Genomic DNA, 6252 nt, shown 5'->3' with positions numbered 1-6252 from the left:
ACTTATGTATTAAATCTCAATTTGGGATGCACGCGTAATTAATTCTAACATAATACAAGTATAAAAAAACAACAAATGTAAAATTGCATTTTTAAATAAATTTTTCTAATAAAATAAATTTTGACTAGCCAAAATTTTGGTATCGATTTCGGTTAAGTATTTGCCGAAATGTCGGTTTCGGTTACAGTACCAAATTTGAGTACCCAAAATTTCGGTTACTTAAATTATTAAAGCCATCATCCTTATCACAGTAAAAAGAACATCCCTTTTAATCTGGCTAAAAGAACAATTGTTTTCCCATTTGATTATAAAAAGGAAAAACAACGATAAGCAGAACTAAAAATATGGCTAAAAGAATGTGAATATCTTGATAATATTATAGATCAAGCTTTTCACTATGCAAAACTCCAAGGACCAAAACCATTCTAAATTCTATTCCTCAAAACCATTCTAAAGAAATCTTCCCCTTAATTAAATGAAAGAGTAAAGGAGGTTTTTTCAAATATCCAGTCAGTAATTGCATTTAAACAACCACCCAATCTGTTAAGAATACTGACCTCTATTCCAGTTAATTGATAAAGAAATAGGATTATTTAAAAGTAAAGATAATTGTCGTAATTTATGCAAATTCTCTCTTTAAGAAGTTAAAACATTTACAACATCAAATGGTTCCATATGGAACATAAAGAGTCATATAATTTGCAATAGTAAAAATGTAATATACTATTTAAAAATATATATCTTGCAATAAGAAAACTACATACACCGAAAAGACTAATAATTTAAGACTTCGTACAAATGGATATATTTTTAGTTGTAGAACCGGACAATTAACCGGATAGATTTGATAACCATGTCCTTTGAAAAACATCTTCTCAACCAAAAACATGAGACTTTAAGTTGAAAATTTCTGTTTTAAATCAAATAAAAAATTGATTATTATAGTAAGAAAAATTAAACAATGGATGTATATCTTTTCCTGTTTAAAAATAGGAAAAAATTATTTTGATAACAAAAATAGCACTCCTGATGATTTTTTAAAAGGCCTCTAGTGCTAAATATATTTATATATATATATATATATATATATATATATATATATATATATATATATATATATATATATATATATATATATATATATATATATATATCATATATATATATATATATATATATATATATATATATATATATATATATATATATATATATATATATATATATATATACATATATATATATATATATATACATATATATATATATATATATATATATATATATATATATATATATATATATATATATATATATATATGTGGGGGTGGGGGGGTGCGTGTGTGTGTGTTCAAATGCTTTTGAGCACCAGACAATATCGATGACATAGTTGTCTAAAAATTTAACTGCAGCCTGTTTTTCTTGTTCAATATTATCTGCAAGTCAATCAGTTGAAGTCCGGATTCAAACTCTTTGACTGATATTGACTCCACTACCGATTCTGGTAAATTATTCTATCCAAAGACAACCCTGTTTTTCAAGAAGTGTTGTTTACTTACACAATTTTATAACAAACTCAGATTTAATACGATGTTTATAATCACTAATATTGGATGCTGAACCTGGTGTATTGATTGAATGCATTAGTATCTGGACTTTCTTCATATCAATAGATTCAAAACCTTGGTAACCCAGTACAATCTTCTTCATGTCCTGCTGCCTTGTAGAATACGCCTTTTTAGGCAAAGGCTAGGAGATGCTAACTCCGACTTAAAACACCCCCTGTTTTGGGGCTCTTGGTTGAGTAAAGACTAGAGATGGTGTCTCAATAAAAATACTCATCTTGGGCAGATGTTAAATGCATCCAGCTACTGTCTTGTAAAAGGCCTCCTAGGCAAAGACTTAAGAGGTAAACATATTCTATCTGTTGACCAACTCCGCACCCCTTCTTCATCTATTAGGCTGGCGCAAATGTATTTTCAATACATTTTTTCCAGTTCAGTGTATTTTCAATACATTTTTTCCAGTTCAGGATGTTGAATGCTGGATCTTCTTGACTCAATGCATGGAATTTGCTTGTGTCTCTGTTTTTATGACTAGGCAGATCATTCTATTATCTCCAGATGAGGGTACAGCTCTAAAACTCAGTTTTATGGTTCTGAGGCCAGCTGGTAGTCAGGTTTCCCGAACTCTATGGTAGCTCTCAGAGAGGCTGATTCCATCAACAGCTGAAAAATATCAAAGTATTAACAGTGCCATGTTGTGCATGGATGGTGTCCCTGTTTGTACTTTTGGTGTGCATTGCGGAGGCCACATTTGGAGCTTTTTGTTACGGCTTAGGGTTTATTAGTAGTAATGAGGCAATTGCTTGGGCTATTAAACAGTGTTCTGAGTACTATCGATGCTTTGAGTCAAGTTCTTCAATCTATATTTAAAATGAATAAAGTATAAAAAACTATAAAACATAAAAAACCATCATCATCACCAAGTTCTCTAAACCTATCATTCACTAATATTCGTGGTCTTTGACGTAACTTTTCTTCTGTTGAGTCTTATCTATTGCAAAGTTCACCAGACCTACTTGCTCTTTGTGAGACTAATTTGAGTTCAGCTGTCTCATCTTGCGATCTTAGAGTTGATGGTTATCTTCCTTTAATTCGTAAAGACTCCAATAGTTACATGCTTGGCCTGGGCATTTACATTCGTAAATCACTCATTTGTCGTGAAACTAGGTTTGAATCCACAGACTATTCTTTCATTTGCTTTCGTTTAGCACCACTTCACTCTATTGTCTTTCTCTTTGTTCTATATCGCTCACCTTCATCTCAAGACTGTACTCTTTTTGATGTTATTTCTGATCATATTGACCAAGCCCTCTCTCTGTATCCATCAGCTAATATAGTTGTTGTCGGTGACTTTAATGCTCACCACTCTGAATGGCTTGGCTCTAGTGTCATTGACTCTGCAGGCATTAAACCCACAACTTTTGCCTTTCACAATCTCTACTTCAAATAGTCAACTTTTCAACTCGCTTTCCTGACAACCCAAATCATTTACCTTCTCTACTCGACTTACTTCTTGTTTCTGATCCTAGTCAGTGCTCAGTTTCTCCGCATTCACCCTTAAGTGCTTCTGATCACAGTTTGATCTCTCTAAAACTAATATCTCATTCTTCTTCATCACCTGAATGCCCCTATTATCGAACCTCTTACAACTACAGTAAAGCTGACTGGGATTCTTTCCGTGATTTTCTTCGTGATGGCCATTGGGTAGAAATCTTTTGTCTTCCTGTCGACGAATGCACATCTTACATAACTTTGTGGATTCAGGCTGGCATGGAATCTTTTGTTTCCTCTCGACGATTCCAGGTCAAGCCTTACTCTCCTCTATGGTTTTCCTAACACTGTGCTGCTGCGATTGCAATCGAAACCGTTACTTCCATATTTATCAGCAAAACAACTCTCCAGAAAACAGACGTCTGTTTATTACTGCTAAAAACCATTGTAAAAAGGTTTTGTCTAACACCAAAGCCCGCTATTCTCAGGTCATGAAATCTCGCATCTCATCTCAAAAATTATGCTCTCGTGACTTCTGGAGAATCTTTAATAATATCAATAATAAGGGCAAATCTATAATTCCACCTCTCTTGTATGGTTCAGACTTTGTCACCTCACCTAAAGACAAAGCTGAACTGTTTGCTAAAAACTTTTCATCAATATCATCTCTTGATTCCACTAGTTGCGTTCTACCTGATATTGCCAACAAACAGGTTGATCCATTGTATGACATTCGTATCACTCCAACTCCTGTATATAAAGTGATTTCCTGCCTAGACTCTTCTTCAGCTTGTGGCCCGGACAACATACCTGTTATTGTCTTGCAAAAGTGTTCTCCAGAGCTGTCGTTTATACTCTCAAAATAAAATTTAACAAGTCTTGTTTTCCAACCTGCTGGAAAGCGGCATCCTTTATCCTTATCTTCAAAAATTCTTGAGAGCGATGTGATTCGTCTAACTACCGTCCCATTAGTCTTCTTCCTATCATAAACAAGGTTTTTGAATCTTTAATTAACAAACACTTAACCTCTCATCTTGAATCTAATAACTTACTTTCTGACCATCAATTTGGATTTCGATCTTCTCGTTCTACAGCTGATTTGATAACAGTAATAACTGATAAGTTGTATCGTGCATTAGATAAAGGTGGAGAAGTTAAGGCCATCGCTCTTGACATTTCAAAAGCTTTTGATAAAGTTTGGCAACATCTTTAAGATTATTGAATCCTTCCTTTCCAATCGTAGTATAAAAGTTGTCCTCGATGGACAGCACTCTTCTTCTTATTCTGTAACTTCAGGGGTTCCTCAAGGTTCTATCCTTGGCCCTATACTCTTTTTAATTTACATTAGCGATCTTTCAGACATTCTCACATCTAAGGTGGCATTGTTTACTGATGATACCACCATTTATACTTGTCGTGATTAGAAACCAACACTCTCTGATTGCTTGGAGGGGGCATTTGAGCTTGAAAAGGATCTCACTTCTGCTACAGCATGGGGCTCACAGTGGCTGGTGAATTTCAATACAGATAAAACTCAATTTTTTTCAGCCAATCGTTATTCCAATATGTTAGATCTTCCTATATTTATGAACAGTGATGTACTCGATGAGTCATCTACTCTTCATCTTCTAGGATTAACTCTTACTTCCAATCTTTCTTGGAAACCATATATCAAATCAGTTGCAAAATTAGCATCTGCTAAGGTTGCATCTCTTTATCGAGCTCGTCACTTTGTTACTTCGGATTTTATTCTCTATCTCTACAAATCTCAAATCCGGTTTTGTATGGAATACTGTTGCCATATCTGGGGCGGATCTTCTAACAATGCCCTTTCTCTTTTAGACAAGGTGAAAAAACGCATTGTAAATATAGTTGGACCTGTTCTTGCAGTCAACCTCCAACCTTTATCACATTGTCGTAATGATTCTTCTCTTTCTCTTTTCTACAAATACTATAATGGGCACTGCTCTAAAGAGCTAGCATCTCTTCTAAAGTTATTAAGTCTAATATTTTTAGTCTTTATTATATCCTACATTTCTTAATTCTGGTATCAATTTAATTGCTCTTCTTTGAACTTTTTCAAGTTCTTTGATATCTTTTTTATAATAGGGATTCCAAGCTTGAATCATAAACTCCAATTTAGGTCTAACGTACGCGCAATAAAGCATTTTCATGAGGTATTTATATTTATTCCTAAAAGTATTATTTGATTTTATTAAAATTGCAAGCATATTGTTTGCTTTACTGGCAGCATTCATTACTTGTCTTTCCTATTTCAAATCCTTGGATATATAAATACCTTAATCTTTTTCGAGAGTAGATTTTTCACTTTCTTTTAGTTCACCATCATTTTTCATGAAATAAGAATATCTTTTACTACTTGTACCTAAATGCATTATTTTACATTTTTCAAAAATCAAACCCAGTTACCATTCAACAGACCATTCGTTAAGTTTTTTATGTCATTTTAAAATGATTTTGAATCAACTTCGGTATAAATAAAAGCAATACCGTTTAATAATGTACTTGTTAAGGTGTCAAGAAATTCTAGTAAATTTGTTGTGCAGTTCTTACCTTTCAGAAACCCATGCTTTTCATTCGGTAATAGCTTGTTTATAATTAAATGCTTGATTATATTTATCAGTAATTATTCTTTCTAATATTTTACACGGTATTGACGTCAGAGATACGGGCCTGTAATTTGTTGGTTTCAACTTATTCCATTGTTTAAATTTAGACGTTATATTAGCCTTCTTCCAAATATCAGGTACCGTCTTCTGTAGATTTTTTTAAATATTTAATAAAGAGGATATGAAATTGATGAACTGCATTGTTTTAGAACTAAAGGATGTACCAAACCAACTCCAATTAATTATGATATATCAACAGCCTTTAATCTTCTTTCTATATCATTTTGTGCTATCTCGACAGCTTCTAATATCGCGATTAATAGGCAGTTTTCAATATTTTTGTTTACATCTTTATCTTCTACATATACAGAATGGAAATATTTATCAAATTCTTCAGCAATAGCCATTTGATCAATGACAATTTTTTCGTCACTGTTCTCTATCGATGTAAACTTGGTTTTTTACCGATTTTTTCTCATTAATATACGTATAAAGTAACTTCGGATTTATTTTACAATTATTAACAATATCCCTCTCAAATGACTCAATGTTTTCCTTTATTTCGT

This window comes from Hydra vulgaris, chromosome 13, assembly GCF_038396675.1.
Source record: "Hydra vulgaris chromosome 13, alternate assembly HydraT2T_AEP".
Lineage (NCBI taxonomy): Eukaryota > Metazoa > Cnidaria > Hydrozoa > Anthoathecata > Hydridae > Hydra > Hydra vulgaris.
This window is presented reverse-complemented; position numbering follows the sequence as displayed.